Source organism: Manis javanica, chromosome 6, assembly GCF_040802235.1.
Source record: "Manis javanica isolate MJ-LG chromosome 6, MJ_LKY, whole genome shotgun sequence".
In the NCBI taxonomy this organism is placed as follows: Eukaryota; Metazoa; Chordata; class Mammalia; order Pholidota; family Manidae; genus Manis; species Manis javanica.
This window is the reverse complement of record NC_133161.1, coordinates 48,702,950-48,722,311: the sequence shown is the minus strand read 5'-3', so window position 1 is coordinate 48,722,311 and position 19,362 is coordinate 48,702,950. Positions and strand designations below refer to the sequence as shown.

Below are 19,362 nucleotides of genomic sequence, written 5' to 3'. Positions count from 1 at the left end.
TCTTTGTTGAGATAGAAGGAATCTGAGGTAAGTGACAGGAGGGGAAGAGATTTCAGCTTTGACGGGGGATACTCGGTAACTTCTGGAAGCTAGAAGGTTAAGTAGGGAGGCAGTGTCAAGTTGAGACTGTTCCCATGAGAGACTGCAGAGTAGAAGATTGTCCATGTATTATAAAAAGGTGGACTTGGAATGATCATGATGAAACTGTTTGAGGTCCTGAGCTAGGACCTGTCTAAAAATATGGGGACTATCTCGGAAGCTTTGTGGCAAAACTGTCCAAGTGAGTTGTTCAGAATGTCTTGTGTATGGGTCCGTCCAGGTGAAGATGAAAAAATCTTGGGAGCAGGGGTCTAGAGGGATAGAAAAATGGGTCCTTGAGATCTAGGACTGAGAAGTGGGAAGCCAAGGCAGGGATCTGCGATAAAAGGCTGTATGGATTTGGAACTAAGGGATGGATAGAGACAATGGCTATGTTGATGAGGCGAAGGTCTTGGACAAGGCGGAAAGATCTGTTGGTTTTTTTAACAGCTAATATGGGGGTATTAAATGGGGAGTGAGTGGGTCTGAGGTAATTTTTGTTTAAGAGATCTTGAATGATGGGTTGGAGGCCTATGAGGGCTGAAGTGGTTAGGGGGTATTGGGCCTGACAGATATACTGAGAAGGGTCACGTAATTTGATAGAGGCAGGGGGACATAGGGCCACGGAGGGGCTTGTAATGTCCTAAACTTGGGGATTTACAGGGTGTATGAGGGCAGAACCGGAGCTTTCATTGGGTAGAGGGGGGTCGTCGGCTATGAGGGCCATCAGAAAGGGAGTACTGGGGGCTGTGGGAGTGGATATAGTTATGGAAACATGGAGGAGGGAAAGGATGTCCCATCTTAGTAAAGGGATGGGACACTGGGGCATAACCAGGAAGGAGTGGGAGAAAGGTATGGGATTGTCTTGGATTGTGCATAAAAGGGGGGGGGGGGGTTAATGGGAAAATCTGTTTACCTCTTACCCTGACTATAGGAGTAATGGCAGGTGTGGTAGGGCCCCAGTATTCTCGCAAGACTGAGAAGGTGGCTCCTGTGTCTAGGAGGAAGGAGATGGGGCGACTGTCTACTGTTAAAGTAACCCTGGGCTCCTGTTTGGTGATGGAAATGGTCGGGCGAGAAGCCCCCGGGCCCCGTCAATCTTCTTCTGCCAGCCCCACTACGGCGGCCTTAGGATGGGGGTTGTTCGTCCAGCCTCCCCTTCTGGTGGTTGGGCAATCAGACCTCCAGTGGCCCTTTTTGTGGCATCTGGGGCATGGGGTGGTAGGAGATCTGGGGGAGGGGCACACCCTTGACTAATGTCCCTCTTTTCCGCACTTGAAACAAGCTCCTGGGGGGGGCTTGTTTGTAGAGGGGTGCCCAGGTTGTGGTTTTATCAGCTGGGCTAACATCTGGAAATTGGCCTGATCAACCTTTTGTTTACGGCGTTCTTTCTCCTCCTCCCGGTTATGGAAGACTTTAAAGGCCACTGTTAGGATCTCAGTCTGTGGGGTAGTGGGGCCCTGTTCTAACTTTTTGAGTTTAGCTTTAATGTCGGGGTAGCCTTGAGCTAGGAAGTATGTCATAAGGACATGTCTTCCTTCAGGTGTTTCTGGGTCCAGGCTGGTATACTGTAATAGGGCTTGAGTGAGTCTGTCTAAGAACTCGGAGGGGATTTCGTCTCTCTTTTAGATTATGTCTTGGAGCTTTTGAAAATTGACTACTTTACAAGCTGCCTTTTTCAGACCTGCTATTAAGCAGGAGGCAAAAATATCTTGAGAGTGGAGACTCATGGCGGTGTTATAATCCCAGTGTGGGTCTTGTTCGGGGACAGCAGTGGGGCCAGGGGGATAGGTGGGGTCAGTCCTGTGGGTTTCGGTAGCCTGCATTTGGGCGAAGTCCCAAACTCGTCTATGCTCTTCAGGGAGGAGCATGAAAATGTCATGATGTGTGAGGCTGTAAGACTGGAGGGTCCATTGAAACTCCCTGATGTATGTCATGGGATCAGTGGAAAAGGAACTTAGGCGTTTCTCTAGTTGGGCTAAATCTCCTAAGGAGAAAGGGATGTGAACATGCACGATGCCTTCGGATTCTGCTACCTCCCGGAGGGGGGCGATAATTTTGGAAGGCTCTCGGGACTGAGTCTGAGGGGGACTGAAGGGTTCTGGCTCAGTCTGTGGGGGAGTGATGCAGTCTAGCCGTGCCTAGTCGAGCAGGTTCTGAAGTGCAGAAGGGGGGCAAAGAAAATAAAGAAAGATAGAATCGGACCCACATGTCACCAGCTAGCAGCCCAGCTGCTTACTTCTGCTGCTCTAGTTGGGCTTGAACTCATGACTCTGAGATTAAGAGTCCCATGCTCTACTAACTGAGCTACAGCAGGGCTCCAGTTAATTGCTTATGGAATGCATAAACAGAATGTTCTTTGTTCTCCATTCCTGCCACATCCGCAAGTGGGGGAAGGGCATATTTAGAAGCAGGGGCGGTGTTTCTACACATCTTCAAGGTCTCCCTATTTTCAGAGTGAGGAGTCTTGGCAAGATATGTTTTTGTGGACAGATAACTTCTAAGGACTGCACATGTTTTTGTGGACAGATAACTTCTAAGGACTGCACCAGTTGTTCTTTAGCTTGTGCTTTCCCATGCTGTGTTCAGACATGGGGGAAGGTGCTTTCCCATTCTCTCTACAAACATGTGAGAAGACAAAGGCGGTCCCTAACAGGGGAGAAACAGGTGATGAGGGCAAAGACGGAGGAGGCCTCTGGGACCTAGTTAAAGGGGGGCTGAAAGGCTCAGGCTTAATCTGCAGGGAATGAAGGTGGAGGAGGTGAGATGGGGGAGGAGATGGTTGGGGAGGAAGGGAGAAGGGCTGTTGTAGGAGAAGAAGGGGAAAGGAGTGAAGGGGAGGCTTCTGTGGGGGCGGCAGCTTGCAGGCTAGGAGAACTTGGGAGGGGGTGGGGGGGGAGGAGGAGGCGGAAAGCTTCCATATAGGGAATCTCCTTCCATTTTTTCAGGCGCCGGCAGTAGTTAAAAAGATCGCGAGTGATGTTAGGATCAAGAGTTCCCCCTGCGGGCCATTGGTTGTTATTGTCTAGGGGGTATGTCGGCCAATCTTGGGAGCAATATTTACGGAGAAGTTTTGGTTTTATATCAGGCGTCAGGGAGAGGGTAGCCAGATGCTTAAGCAGGCATTCAAGAGGTGAACTTTCAGGGAGGGATGAGGAGGCTCCCATGGCTAAAGGACAGAGATGGAGACAAACAGGGGAAGACGAACGGAGATCCTCGGACTGGAAGCAGACCGCAAGGAGACAAAGGGCATCCCCGATGATCCTTGGTGGTCTGCGGAAACTCGTATACGAGTTGGAATTTCTTAGGAAGTGTGGGTCGTCACCCAGACTTCCCTAAGAAGGCAGAGTGCCGGAGTCACGAGGTACCTAGCGCTAGGCGTTTTTGGCAGACAGAACAGATTTCAGCGGACGGAACAGAAGGAGGAGGGGGCGGGGAAAGGGATTGTTCTCATCCGCAAAGGAGTCACCTCGTTTATGGCTGTTGGAGGGGGGGGCCTGAGAGTCTGCCGCAGCCATGAAGGCCTGAGGCGGGGATTTATGGCTTTCGGAGGAGGGGCCTGAGGGTCTGCCGCAGCCGTGAAGGCCTGAGGCGGGGAGAGTTCCCTCCTCGTCCCCGTCCCCGAGCGTCAGGGCCTTGCCAGATGATCACAGTCAATGGCACTGCGATAGCTCGGGGAAGAGTGGCCCACTCCGGGGGGAAAACTTACCTAAAGGCCAGAGAGGAGTGGTGAGTGTGATGAGCCAGGGCCGGAAAAAGAGGACGAGGGCAAGCTGCTGCTGGTGTCGGGGGGAAGACGGGGCCCAGTTGGGGTGTCCCGTCTCCTGGGTTTTGGCACCAATGAAAGGAAAGGAGCGACACACAGCAGCAATTCACCGGAGAGTTCCGCTTTATTAGGGAAAGGTGCTGGGTTATATAGGAAGGGGCATAGGGTGATTGTGGTGTTACTTCTACGGGGCTGGTGGCTGTTGGCTAGGTGCTGGGATTGGGAGGGGGGCGAGAGGTGATTGGGCTTCAGGTGGCGCCGGCGGGAACCGAGGACCCCAAAAAGAAGCCGGAAGTTTGCCATCTTACTGGTGGGGACCCTTCAAGAAGTACAGGCGACACCCTGGAACGTGTAATTGGCATCTGAAGTGGAGGCAGCCTTGCGGGACTGATGCCAGGGTTCTTGTTCACAAAGCCAAAGAATGAGCTTCATAAACCCCCAAGGTAGGAGAGCAAGGTACAGGCTGGCTTTATTTAGAGATAAAGTGAGAGAATAGAGCTCTTGGCTCACGCCAGGAGGGGACAAGAGAGTCTGGAGTGCTGCGTTACCTAGGGGTTTTATAGGCAGTTAAGGATTTTTTGAGAACAGGAAAAGAAGCTGAGGGGTGTGAACTTATTAAGTGGTCCCAGAATATTTAGAATTAATTTAACACAAGTAACTTCCTGCTCTGCTGATTTCTCCCTGAGTTGCCAGCATCTTGGTCTGGAGGCATATGAAGCAAGGCCACCTGCTCAGCCCCCAAGGTGGGCTGAGGTATTGTTTGCTGAAGAATAAGTTAAGAATTTCTAATGTCTTAACTTATTGGGTATTAAAATGCAATCTTATCTTTAAGGTGGAATCCTTCTTGCCTTTTACTGTCTTGCCTGGGCTTACTTGCTAAATTACTTTGCCCAGTTTGCAAAATTACTTCTTCAGATTTGAAGGAAGAAAGACAGCACATAGGCCTGGGCCTTTTAGCATGCTTAGGTGAATCTTACACATGATTATAAATGATTAGCATAATAAAAATATGTGCTACTCTTCTTTATCTGGGAAATATTAACTGATTTCACTGAAGAATGACTCTAGAGCTGAATGTTTAACACAGAGTTTTGGTAGGGGGTTTCCTTGCATGTAGTTACATTGCTCTGACTGTAAATATCCTGCCTTGCTTTTTCTGGACGCCTTCACCCTACTATGACTACATCCACAGTCCCTGTCTCAGGACTGACCACAACCTGTGGGATCCCATGCTAACTCCAGGCAGGTATCGCAGAACTGAACTGAACTGTAGGAAACACAGCTGGTGTCACAGCACTGCCTCATGTGTGGAAAACCCACCCATCTGTGTCAAAGGTGCTGTGTGAGTGTGGTAGTAGTGTAAGAATAAAGGATGAACACAGGACTTTTTTCTTATACAGTTGTGTAAAGACAAGTGAACACATAGTAATTCCCATTATAGCCATGATAATATTTATTGTAATATTGATCTTCTTACTTGCATTTTCTATTTGCGATAAAGCGGAAAGATGTGTTAGCTATCCTTAATGCTTTGTGAAACAAAAATTTCAACTACTTCTCTTTCAAATTTCTGAATAGTTTAAAGAAAATCTTAAATTATTTATAAACTGTGTCTATTTACAAGTACTTATCTGAGCAGATTAGGATTCTTTTCAATATAGAGCAATCAAATAGAGAAATAAATTAGATAGTGACATTGATAGGAGAATCCAACGATCATTCACAAACCCCTGATTTCAATCGTTGGTGTTCATCGTAGCAGCCTGGATGGTCATGGGTTTCTTCATGATAAACAAAGGTGACAAGATCAAATTTATCAAATAAATGTTTAGGAATGAGATACTGCTTTTCTCTATCTTATAAATGGGGCTCGTTTGGAGAAAGGAGTCCGTTGCTAAAAAAGTTTGAAAACCACTAAATTGGACCCCAGTTAAGAAGCTATTGTAGGATTCTGAGAGAGTCAAGATTAGGAAAAGAGAATGGAAAGCAGAGGGGAGTAACACCAAGATCTGACCACAGTGAAATGAAACAACAAGAAAATGACCACTTGGATCAGGGGAAGGGAGTGAGTCAAGGCAGTGACAGCAGGTTTGGGGTGTTAACTGAGAGAACAGTAGTCCACCAAAATAAGGAAGATGGAGAGGTGGGCAGATGGGTGAGGAGTATAAACAGCTTTATCTTACAAATAGGTAATCAGACCCAAAACCTGCTCCTAGTCTTTTTTTGGGAGGGATGCATAAGAGAGGTATTTTGAAAAGAACACATTAGACTGCGACTCAAGAAAGACTATTTTTATTCATATTAATCTGTATGTCTCCATACTATTGAAAAAGAGATTTTAATTGTAAGGTCAGAATCAAAATCCAAATTATTTGTCATTTGCTTAAATTTTTTGTTCACATTACATTCTTAGCTGTTTGATGAGTGAACCATCTTCTGTACATTATGAATATCTACCATGACAGCTTCTCCCAAGAAGGCAGAGCCATTCATGTAAATTTACAGATAGAGTTCTTAATGTAATGATGTACAGTATCAGTTAATTATAATTTCTGAACAAGTCCAGGCAACTTCCATTTTTACTATCTGTAGACTTGGCAATTTTTCCAGGAGATGGAGGAAGAACTCAGTGTCTTCTTACTGACTTTTGTGTTATAGGCAGGGGATGGAGGTGGCTTTCTTTAATATGTCTAACTAAGGGCACTTAGCTTTGAGATGAAAGAGATTACAGAGAAGGATCAAGTTATAATAATAAGTAAGAAATTTAAGCACTTACTATGTATCCAGCACAGTTCCAAGAGCTTTATGTGAGTTATTTCATTTAACCTCTACAACAATTCTATGAGACTGGTACTATAATCATCCCCCTTTTTCAGATAGGAAAATGAGGCTCTTTGAAAAAGTTTATTTTCCCAGGATCAAAGTTTGGGTTTGAAACCAATTGACCTGACTTTAGAAGCCACTGTTTAGGCAGGTAAAATTATTTCTTCTTAAGCAATTTTAAGATGATTTTATTATCAGGCTAGGGTTTGTAAGCACTAGACAGTCCCAGGTTTTTATCTGCCTACTGATAGCATAATAAAAAGTCACAACCTAAAAAAGGTGGTGGTCACTTAACTGAGACCCCTGGACTCCAGTTGCATATTACAATTCTTAAGCCAGAAACATCACCCAGCTGTAACACTGATGGAGTGGATTAAAATAATCTATTATTGCTTCATTCTGTTCTGAATTCTTTATATATTCTTCCTTTCAATTAGGGCCATACTTCCAACATATTTAAATGATCTCCTCTAGATTCTCCAAAGGTTTTTTGCTGCTTTGGCCACAGTTGTAAGATCATGCTCTTGACAATAATCCATTCAGAAATATTTCAATTCCATAGAATCACTTAAGATCTTTTTGACACATACTGCATTTTGTTTCCCAGTCAATGCTTTTCACTGTGGAGTGTAGGGACAAGAATTTGAAAAACACATTGTGATTTTCAAAAGTAATCATGTTTACTTATGTGCACTGTGTGTAATGACTGGGGTGCAATTTTAGGAAATTAAATACCAGTGTTAAAAACAGGACAACAGGTCCAAAATGGAGTCACTTACTCTCAGCCCCATGTCACCAAACTGAGATTGAATTTAATTATAGTTTTGGCCTCTCCTAAAATGGAATCTTAAACCAGTCCATCAGGAATAACCTAATCAGCACTAGTGAGGTAATCTGCTTGATACACTGTTTATCCCCAAAGGAAAGTGACCTTGCCACAACGAATCAACCTTTTGTTGGTATAACTTCCTTATCCTGCTCCCTTCTGCCTATAAAAGCCTTCCATTTTATCTCCTCCGAGCTCCTTTCTATCTGCTAGATGGGATGCTGCCTGATTCTGAATTGTTGAATAAAGCCCGTAAGATCTTTAAAATTTACTCAGTTGCATTTTATTTTTTAGCACCAGTGATTCCAGATTCAGCGATGCATATTCAGGATCCAAGATGCTAAGCACAGCATTGTAGATTTAGAAGTTGTGTAATGGAAAGTCGGTTTAGGTGTGGCGGATAGACTTGTACATTTTCAGGTGGGCCCAGAATGGCCCTGAACGATGATGAGCAGGCGGGTGTGTAACAGGGAAGTTCGTGCTTGAAAAATGAATTATTAGGTCACATGTATTATTCTGTCACGTATTCATCCGTTAGCTGTTTATGTGATTGTTGTGGTTTTCCGTTTAAACAGGTGGGTCAGGCGCAAGGTGCCACCTGGTAACTGGTTTCCCGATAAAGGCCCCTTGGCAGATCTCATTTCTTTTCCCCAAGAGTTATATTATGAAAAATTTCGAACATACAGAAAAATTGAAAGAATTTTACAATAAACACCCATATGCTCACCAGCGAGATTTTGCCATTAACAAGCTACCATTCTTGATTACAGTATCTATTCATCTCTCTCCTCATTCATCAATCCTCCCCATGACTAAGAGAGCGGCGCTAGCAAGCTCAAGGTTGCTTTCAAGCGGTGGTTCCAAGGGGTGCCGCTTGCCCACCTTCAGCCTCAGTGTCCGAGCCAGCGGAGCTGTTTGCCCCCTGGATTTCGCAGACGCACTTCGGGTTCCGGCGCCTCCCGGCGGCTGGCTGCTCAGCCCGCCCGAACTGAGCCGGCCGAGGGTCCGCCTAGTCTGCGGCGGGCGGGAGGGCGGGGCCGGCCGGCAGCTCGGGGCCCCATGGCCCCACGGCCCCACCTGGGCTGGGCGCGGCACGCCGCCGGCCGCACGCGGACAGCGGGAGGGGAGGCCCTGCGCGGGACCGCTACGTGCGCGGGGAGCGCGGGGCTGCGCTCGTGTGCGCTCGTGTGCGCTCGCCGCCGCCGCCGCGCCTTTGAGTCAGCAAACTCCGCCGACTGCCAGCCCGCCGGCCGGGCCCTACCGGGAGGAGCCGTCCGTAAGTGACAGGAGACCTGTGGGGGAGGGGTCCCCCGGGCCCCGGTGTGTGTGTGTGTGTTGGGGGGTGGGGTCCGCGCCCGGTTAGGGGTGCGAGCCGGTTGCCCCTTCCTTTCCAGGAGCGTGGGGCCCTTCCCGCGGCGCGCAGGTGCACCTCCCTGCGGGCTGGGAAGGGGCTTGGGTCTCCTGGGAGCTTCCTCCTTTCCAGCCGAGGCGTGCAGGGGAGGAGGAAATAGTGGGCTTGTCTGCCGGGGGAGGGCTTGGGATGTAGTGATCCAGGGGTTCACGGCTAAAAGGACACCCCGGGGAGGGGGGAGCAGAGGTGGTATCCTGGATGCCAGGAAAAGTGCTGTGGCATCTCACCCTTGGCCGGCTGTGGGTGGGTATTTTTGTGTTCGTGAAAGGGTAGCTTTGAGTTTAGAAATTGGGAGGGGTAGGCAGGGGTCTTTCGTGGGATTGGGGGATGGAGGCCAGTGGCCCGAGAGAAAATCCACGGTGACTGAATACCAGCTTTGGTGTCTCATTAGAGCAACAGCCTGTTTTTCAGTTCTGATGCATCGTACTTCTGTATTAGTAGGCGGAATGGTTACAGGGATGAAATATGTCCTACTTGAAAGGAAGGGCATCCATTTCTGCCATACAGGTTACATGGGAAAATAATGGAAGTAGAAATTTAGAGCAGGAAGGAGGCGTTCACGTGATCTTGTTCAACCCTTCATTGTAAGGATGGGGAGACTAAGGCTAGAGGAGGGGAGTCAGATGGGAGCAGAAACAGGCCTAGATTCTGGTGGGCTTCTGAGTCTGGCGGCAGAGTTCTCCCTGCCACTGGGGACGTAGGGTGGGGGTAGACTTGGAATGCAGAACTCCCTCTGCCCTGGGAGTGGGCTGAGGCTGAGGGGTTGAGGGGGCCTTCAGTGAAACCTGCCACCTCCATCCCTCCACCAGGCTCAGCTCCCCAGGCCCAGAATGGAGGTGAGGTGACTTGAGGGGCTCCTGCCACTTCTGCCATCACTTCCAGTGCCTGTTCCTAAGGCCCTTTTTGTTTTAAGAAGTGGTGGGTTTAAGATTGACTAATGGGGCTGTTTTGAATAAAGATACACAAATAGAATACATTTAGAAGTAAATATAAGGAGAAGTGAAGTAACATGATGAGCACTGACTTGCATTTAACCGATCATCATGTTTCTTCCGCCAGTCGACTGCATTCTCACGTCAGAGGTTACCATTTCACTGGGGAGGAAGTAGGTGTTGAAAGACCAAGGACTTGCTTAGATGACACTGCTCCTCTCCAGGGTTCTCTTTGACCTGCACTCTGCCTTCTCCCCACTGCTCTCAGCTATGGTGCCAGCTTCCTCTTTACTTCGGGAAAAGCCTCTTGGAGCTTGGTATCAGAAAAACAGAAACAAACACCTTCATTTTATCCAAATGACTAACATTTTTTATTATAGCAATTCTACATGATTTTGGAACACAGTATCTTTTCTCAGCTTTAGGATCTCTGCTTTCATTTTAAAAGGTTCACTTTGTTAGTGAAGCAATTTTGGGAAATGGTTTCTTTTCCTCTTTAGGTGTCAGAGCTGTGGTTTGACAACCACAGGGCTTAGAACTGCTTGAGACCAGGATCCAGCCTATGCAGTCCTTCATTTCTAAGAGTTGCAAAGAAGGGCTTTTGGCCAGTCATGGTTGATGCCATGGAGAATACCCCAAATTTTGGACTGTTATCACCAATCTCTTTCTCTTAGTATCTAGTAGATATAAATCAGCTTTTATGCTATCCTAGTCCTGTTCACATAAGAGATTATACAAGGTAGTAGTTACAACTTCTGGTTTCAGACTCATCAGAGTTGAAATCTTGGCACATTTGCTAGCGTCGGAAAGGTTTTGCTGAGAGGTTTTGTAATTTCAAACAAAAGTCTATGAAGTCAGATTTTCTGTTGTAGTGTGAGTCACTGGGAAGTAAGGCCACTTCCTAGGAAAAGGTTGATGCTCCAATGACAAGACAGTGACAGTGACAAGAATAATAGGTCAAGAGATCTTTACTAGTTTAGGCCAGTCCTTTAGCTTAATTAATTCTTACCAACTGATAAAGTTAATCTGGAAAAATAGATTTGTAGTAATAGGGAGTATATTTTGAAATGTATTGTTCAGCCAGACTTTCAAGTATATCATGTAAGACCAGGAATAGGAAGTCCAGAAATGATTCCATGGTAAGGGTAGGAATTGGATGTATGGTTAGACTGTTTGTGGTAAAGTCTTTTGAGACAGTTGTCTCATGCCATTCACAAAAGTAAGGTCCATTTTGATGAAAGATTAAATGTCAAAAAACAGGTATAGATGTTAAAATACATACATATATAAAATGGTTTTTAAAAATGACTTTGAAGTAGGAAAAGGCCTTGCCAAGTTTATAATAAAACTCAGAATTGATTAAGCTTTATGAAACATTATACCACTATGAAAAATAAAGATTCCATAAACAAAGTTAAAAGGCAGATGACAAATAAGTAAGCAAATGGTTGCAGTGATATAACAGGCATGGACTCTTAGAAATCAATAGGAAGAAAAGAAAATAATCCACTAGAAATAGGGGCAAAGGCTGTTACTAGGCAATTCACGTGTATATAAAAATGTCTAAGCTCATTCATAATTGGATAAATGTAGATTAAAAACAACTGTGAAACCATTTTTTGCTTAGGTTGTTAGTATCTGATGTTGGTGAGGGTATGGGAAAATAGATTGTTACCATATACTATTGTGAAGACTGTGAATTCGTACAACCTTTGGAAAACCATTTTGGCAGTGTTTATAACATTTGAAAGTTTGTGTACTTTCTGATGCATTAGTTCCATTTCTAGAACACTTTAACCATCATATATACTATATATACTTGCCTACATGAACAAAGGAGGAGGTTGCTATAAATGAGCTGATCTGGAGAATATATGTTATATATTAAGTAATGGAAGCAAAAAGTGCAGAACAGAAGGTATAGTATGATCTCTTTTTTTGAAAAATGATGTCTGGAAGGATATGCCCCAAGTTGTAGACAGTTATTACCTTTGGGGAATAGGATTAGAATGGGGTAGCATCAAATATTTCATTAATGGATTTCTGTTTTTAAACTTAAATTTTGAAATAATTTTAAACTTAGAAAAAGTACCAAAATAATAAATATTTTTAAGTATAATGAGCATGTAGTACTGAAAAAAAAAAGCAATACTTAAGAATGTCTGTAATAACAAAATGACAAAGTGACTTAATAGGGCCTCCTGTTAGTGTTAATAGGGCCCTCCTGTCTGGGTAGGGGATTATCTCTCCTTTTGTGGAGGTTCCAGTCCTCTGGATTTCCAGGTGAGTATTCCTAGCACTTTTTCTGTTATGCTTTCCAAAGATTTGCCCCAAACTGCATTCCTGGAAGCAGGAGTTGTGTTTAGCAAGAAAATTGCTCAATTCAGAAGTACATTTATCCTAGATTATGTGGTCTTTAAGCATTTAAAAAATACCAGCTTTCGTCTTTTGATTTAGTCTTGTTTCCTGGGTAGAGTGCACAGCTAGTTCTGTTACCCTGTCATTGATGTTGTCTAGCATACCCTTCCCTGCTCCCTACTCCATCCCCAGTAAATGTTTAACCTGGGGTCTCTGGGTTGGATGGTTCAGATCTCATATTATCCACCTGTGTAGTTGAAAACGTGTGTATTCTCTTGCATGCAAGAAATGTGGTTCATGAAGTAGCAGGACTTACATAAGTAAATGTTCTTGAATTTTTTTCCCCCTAGACAGCCTGGATACCCTTAGGAAGAAAAGAAAGGAAAGTCTTGGACCCCTTTCAGATTCAGACTGGAAATTTCTAACTAAATTCCTAATATCTGTTCTCCTCCACTAAGGACCCCTGGATTCCTGGAGATGGGCAGAGAAGGGGGTGAGGGGAAGAAAAAGGGGTACCAAGGACAAGACAAACTTTGCTTAGACCAGCCCTGTGTCCAGGCATGTGATAAAGCTTTCTGATTTGTTTCCAGAACATTTTATGTATGTTCGGCATGATGCTATATTTTACGAAAGAGATGGGCACCAACAATTATGCAGTATTCGCCATGTACTACATACTGCCCTGGGCACTTTTATTTACAGTATATCATTTAATCCTGTGAAATAGGAATTGTTATAGCCATTTTCTACTGTTTGGAGATACTTCATGACTTGAACCCACAGCTGCTCCCAGGCCCATTTTTTTTTTTCCCCTAGCACTCTACTTTAAAATTTCCACCGTAGTGTTTGCTTTTAGGGCCAAGATGGCATTCCATCTGATAAAACAATTAAGGGAAAAGTTTTAAAGCCATACCGGGTACCTGATTAGCTGTGGGATTCCAAGGCTACTCCTTCTGAGCCTCAGACATATTCCATGCAGGTAATAGAAGGCTGTGATTTGAGGGCTAGGCTATCATAAGGTTTTTCAGTGATATCACAGGCAACCAGAGCTTTGTCCTGTTTTTTTTTTGTTTTTAATTTAATTTTTAATTTTTATTCTTTTTATTTAAGTATTGTTGATACATGATCTTATATTGGCTTTGAGTATATAACAGTGGTTCAACAGTTACCCATATTATTAAAACCTTACCCCAGTAGTGCGGTTACTATCTGTCAACACTGGAAGATCTTAACAGAATCATTGGCTATATTCTCCATGCTGCTTCCATTCCCGTGACCAACTTTATTGTGATTGAAATTTTTTGTCCTGGTTATTTTATAAAACCATGAAGTAGAGATAAAACTTAAGAATATTGAAATCAATGGCTCCGGATTATTTCTTCTCTTTTTTTTCGACTTTCTTCCTCATTTTTCATCTGAGGTGTGCCTGTTACTTCTTTGTGACTCTTCATGCTTCCTTGATTTCACTAAGGCCCCTGCAGCAATTGGGCCAAAGTTTGCTGGGCATCAAAGAAAACTTGGAAAGATACAACTTAAGCCTCGTTTGTTCAGAACCTTGCACAGCCCTTATGCATGTGGGGCACCTGCCCTGTTGGCCTTGAAAGCCACCTCCTTTGCACACAGAAGTAGACCTCACCCAGCCAGATACAGTGACAGTGGAGTCACCTTCCATGCTGCCTCCGGAGGAACCCACATTAGCTCTGTGTTTTCCGTTCAGCAGGCCTACCTCTGTCAGCCTCCCCAACAAGCACAGTACAACTCAGTCTGGCCTTTCTGTCTAGTAGGTACAGCCGGCCCCCCCAGGTGATGTCTTACTCATCTTGTGTGTTGGTCTTAGCCTTCATTTTCGCCAGCACACCCACCATCTCTGAAACTTTCTGCTACCCTGGGCCTAGGACCCTTTGGCCTGGGCTTGGCACCCTCCAGTTTTGACATCTCTAGGCAGAATCTATTTCTGATAGTTCAAAAATGAGAGAGAAGGAAAAAGAACCCTAAGGCAGAGAGATCTGAAGTCATCTTTTGATCGGGATTCTCCTCCCCTAAAGTCAGCTGGTGGGAGTAGGAGGGCATTAATATGAGCTCTGTTGGTGGCAGGTCATCTATGGACTTTGAAAGGCTGTATCACTTTTCTTTCAAGGTTTATAGTATTCTCCCTAATTCATCCCTTTGTGCTTTAGCCATTGCTGGTTATAAAGCAGAGAGACCCCCAAAAGCTGGCATTGGCAGTGGGGGCTTATTGTAAGGATATCACAGTAACTCAAAGGCAACCACTTAAAACTGGACGGTGAGAAGCCGCAGTTGTCCTCTCCCTCATTTCCCAAGGGCTTCGTCTCTAATGCCCTCCTCTGTGCCTCTCACTGGGATTTAGCTACTTGCATGTGACTCGAAACTGCTGACCTGGCCCTGACTGCCCCGATTTTCTCTCCAGTTGCTCTGATGCAGCCTCCCAGGGCTCTCCCCAGCCCTGCTTTTTTATTCTGTGGCCTTGTGGCCCCAAACTCCTCAGTTTCCCTCCACTTCTCTGGCTGCTTCCTGTCTGTTCTCTTGCCTGTTGTCCACTCTCCCCTGACCCCCCAACTGGCAGCTCCTCAGGGCCTGACCTAGGTCCTCTCATTTTCTCTCCACTTTCTCGCTAGACCTGTGGTTTCCAAATGTTTTTGTGCATAAGAATTATCTGGGAAACTTGATAAAGCATATTTCTGGGCTTCACTTCCTAGCTATTCTAATTCAGTAGGTCTGGGATGAGACCTTGGAATCTGTATCGTAGTTCCCGGTGATCCGGGTGCAACGCTAAGCACTGGACATGCTGGTTTATTTGCATAACTTTAACCCACTAATTCCTTGATGAAGATGTCCAGCTGTGTCTTGAAAGCTCCAGGTTTACACAAGGAACATTGAATTTGACTATGGCTCCTTCGGTGTGGTGTGCCACAGTTAATTTCACTTACCCAGCACTACTGTCTGTCCCCTCCCCAGTTCTGAAGGGCCTAACGCTTAGACAATTTGGGACCTTCCTTAAAAATGAGAACACAGCATTGTAATTGCAAAATGAGGTACGGGGCTACGGAGGTGCCTGTGCAGATGTTCGCGTGGAAGCTGACAAAGCATCTCCAGCTTCCTGGTCATTTCTCCTCCGCTTCACACCCTAACCCGACATGTGCTCAGCCTTCCCCGTCTGAATAAATGCTTACTGCCATCCTCTCGTTTGTCCAGCCTGGAGGCCTAGGAGCCATTTCTCGTTTTAATCCTACATCTGAGCCATTTCAAAGTCTTGGTTGATTGTCCCTCTCCCCTCCCCTCAGCCCAGTCATGCATTTTCACATTAGCTTCTGATGGAGTCTCTCATTCCACTTTGCTCCCCTCCAATCCAGTTTCCCTAAGGTAGCCAGAATAATCTTTTTTTTTTTCTGAGAGGGCATCTCTCATATTTATTGATCAAATGGTTGTTAACAACAATAAAATTCTGTATAGGGGAGTCAATGCTCAATGCACAATCATTAATCCACCCCCAGCCTAATTCTCGTCAGTCTCCAATCTTCTAAAGCATAACGAACAAGTTCTTACATGGTGAACAAATTCTTACATAGTGAATAAGTTCTTACATGGTGAACAGTACAAGGGCAGTCATCACAGAAACTTTTGGTTTTGATCACTCATTATGAACTATAAACAATCAGGTCAAATATGAGTATTCGTTTGATTTTTATACTTGATTTATATGTGAATCCCACATTTCTCCCTTTATTATTATTATTATTATTATTATTATTTTTTTTTTTTTTAAATAAAATGTTGAAGTGGTAGGTAGATGCAAGATGAAGGTAGAAAACATAGTTTAGTGTTGTAAGAGAGCAAATGTAGATGATCAGGTGTGTGCCTGTAGACTATGTGTTAATCCAAGCTAGACAAGGGCAACAAAACATCCACGGATGCAGCAGATTTCTCTCAAAACAGGGGAGGGGGGTGAGGTTCTAAGCCTCACCTCTGTTGATCCCCAATTTCTCACCTGATGGCCCCCCTGCGACTGTGCCTGTCTTAGGTTGTTCCTCCCTTGAGGAATCTTACCCATCTCTGGCTAACCAGTCATCTTCCGGGGCCATACAGGGAAATGTAAAGTTGGTAAGTGAGAGAGAAGCCATATTGTTTGAACAGGTTAGCTTTTTACTTCTTTTCAGATTTATGCCCTGTGGCTTCTATGCCCAGCATTTGTCTTGAGGTATCTTTACCACTTGGAGGAGTTACGATACTCGGTGAATTCGATATGAGGCACGAATTCTATTTAAGGGTTGTAGTTAGGAAGGAAGAAGAAAAGCTATAGAGGTAGCAGATGGAAGAAAACATGGGAAGACTGATTATTTCTTTGACATATCTTCTTGTAGAGTAACTTAAGCATGTATAGGTTTTAAACTCCTAATTAAATTGCGCACACACATTAACATAATAGGAATATAGTTACATAACCAAAGCAGATCCATAATTACCAGCCATCTCCAGTGAAGCCAAGAAAACCAGTTAGGCACCCTAGGCATTTGTGAAAATTTGTCTATGATGTAATGGATATTGTCCAACTGTACTTCAACAGTCTGAGAGATATCAGACAAATTAAAACAACCAATTCCTGGGAACTGTTCATGTCCCATATGTTCTTTTAACAGTAGATAGTCTGTAGTTGTAAGATTTTGGAGCGCTACAACTTGCACTTCTCCTAATTCTTGGTTGAGTTCCAACAGTACAGATCCAGTCAAATTTACTGTTTTACTGTATGCACAGGCCAGCTTAGATATCTCCTTCTTCATTCCAATGGCAAGTTCAGGAACCGGTGGGATGAATGCAGCTACAACTGCAGTATCGCCTGGATCTTTGTTGAGGTTTTTTGATGATCATCTTCTGGTATGTCTCTTCCAGAGAGTGCTGATGTTGGAAGTTCTTCTTCATATCGTATCTTACTTCATTTTCTGGGTAGCCAAATTAGGCTTTGATCCTCTGTATAAACACAAACAGATCCTTTGCCCACACTTTGATATGCCCTTTATACCATTGTGTAGAACTTATTGGAGTTCACCACACAGGAACTGCTTTTTTTTTTTTAAGAGAAGGAAATATTATCAGAAAAGTGTACATCCATAGCCGATCATCTGACACCCTTTAAGTGATCAAAATTAAGGATATTTAAAGCATGCATTAATCGTTGATTTACAGTTAATTTTATCCTAACAGGGAGTAATCCTCCTTCTCTTTCTTTCCTTTTTTTTTGGTATCTTTAATCTACACTTACATGAAGAATATTATGTTTCCTAGGCTCTCCCCTGTACCAGGTCTCCCCTAAAAACCCCTTTACAGTCACTGCCCATCAGCATAGCAAAATGTTGTAGAATCACTACTTGTCTTCTCTGACTTGTACAGCCCTCCCCTTTCTCCCACCTCCCCCATGCATGCTAATCTTAATACCCCTCCTTTTCCCCCACCCCTTATCCCTCCCTACCCACCCATCCTCCCCAGTCCCTTTCCCTTTGGTACCTGTTAGTCCATTCCTGGGTTCTGTGTTTACGCTGCTGTTTTGTTCCTTCAGTTTTTCCTTTGTTCTTATACTCCACAGATGAGTGAAATCATTTGGTATTTCTCTTTCTCCGCATGGCTTATTTCACTGAGCATAATACCCTCCAGGTCCATCCATGTTGCTGCAAATGGTAGGATTTGCCCTCTTCTTATGGCTGAGTAGTATTCCATTGTGTATATGTACCACATCTTCTTTATCCATTCATCTACCAATGGAATTTAGATTGCTTCCAATTCTTGGCTATTGTAAATAGTGCTGCGATAAACATAGGGGTGCATCTGTCTTTCTCAAACTTGATTGCTGCATTCTTAGGGTAAATTCCTAGGAGTGGAATTCCTGGGTCAAATGGTACGTCTGTTTTGAGCATTTTGATGTACCTCCGTACTGCTTTCCACAATGGTTGAACTAATTTGCATTCCCACCAGCAGTGTAGGAGGGTTCCCCTTTCTCCACAGCCTCGCCAACATTTGCTGTTGTTTGTCTTTTGGATGGCAGCCATCCTTACTGTTGTGAGGTGATACCTCATTGTAGTTTTAATTTGCATTTCTCTGATAATTAGCGATGTGGAGCATCTTTTCATGTGTCTGTTGGCCATCTGTATTTCTTTTTTGGACAACTGTTCAGGTCCTCTGCCCATTTTTTAATTGGATTATTTGCTTTTTGTTTGTTGAGGCGTGTGAGCTCTTTATATATTTTGGATGTCAAGCCTTTATTGGATCTGTCATTTACAAATATATTCTCCCATACTGTAGGGTTCCTTTTTGTTCTATTGATGGTGTCTTTTGCTGTACAGAAGCTTTTCAGCTTAATATAGTCCCACTTGTTCATTTTTTCTGTTGTTTTCCTTGCCCGGGGAGATATGTTCAAGAAGAGGTCACTCATGTTTATGTCTAAGAGGTTTTTGCCTATGTTTTTTTCCAAGAGTTTAATGGTTTCATGACTTACATTCAGGTCTTTGATCCATTTTGAATTTACTTTTGTATATGGGGTTAGACAATGGTCCAGTTTTGCCAGCACCATCTGTTGAAGAGACTGTCATTTTGCCATTGTATGTCCATGGCTCCTTTATCAAATATTAATTCACCATATATGTTTGGGTTAATGTCTGGAGTCTCTAGTCTGTTCCACTAGTCTGTGGCTCTGTTCTTGTGCCAGTACCAAATTGTCTTGATTACTATGGCTTTATAGTAGAGCTTGAAGTTGGGGAGTGAGATCCCCCCTACTTTATTTTTCTTTCTCAGGATTGCTTTGGCTATTCGGGGTCTTTGGTGTTTCCATATGAATTTTTGAATTCTTTGTTCCAGGTCATTGAAGAATGTTGCTGGTAATTTGATAGGGATTGCATCAAATCTGTATATTGCTTTGGGCAGGATGGCCATATTGACGATATTGATTCTTACTAGCCACGAGCATGGGATGACTTTCCATTTATTAGTGTCCCCTTTAATTTCTCTTAAGAGTGACTTGTAGTTTTCAGAGTATAGGTCATTCACTTCTTTGGTTAGATTTATTCCTAGGTATTTTATTCTTTTTGATGCAATTGTGAATGGAATTGTTTTCCTGATTTCTCTTTCTATTGGTTCATTGTTAGTGTATAGGAAAGCTACAGAT

General features: G+C 44.1%; 1 protein-coding gene across 3 annotated transcripts in view; it reads left to right on the top strand.

The window, feature by feature from the left end:
- The first annotated feature begins 8,535 nt into the window (after positions 1–8,535).
- The window catches only part of SNX10 (sorting nexin 10), an 83,020-nt gene continuing 72,193 nt past the window's right edge, over positions 8,536–19,362 (top strand). Inside the window, exon 1 of one of the 3 annotated variants that reach the window (XM_036990552.2) lies at positions 8,536–8,769. The gene's annotated coding sequence lies outside the window, so the exon portion shown is untranslated. The remainder of the gene's footprint in view (positions 8,770–19,362) is intronic. The other 2 variants (XM_036990553.2, XM_073238681.1) reach the window with 2 other exon arrangements.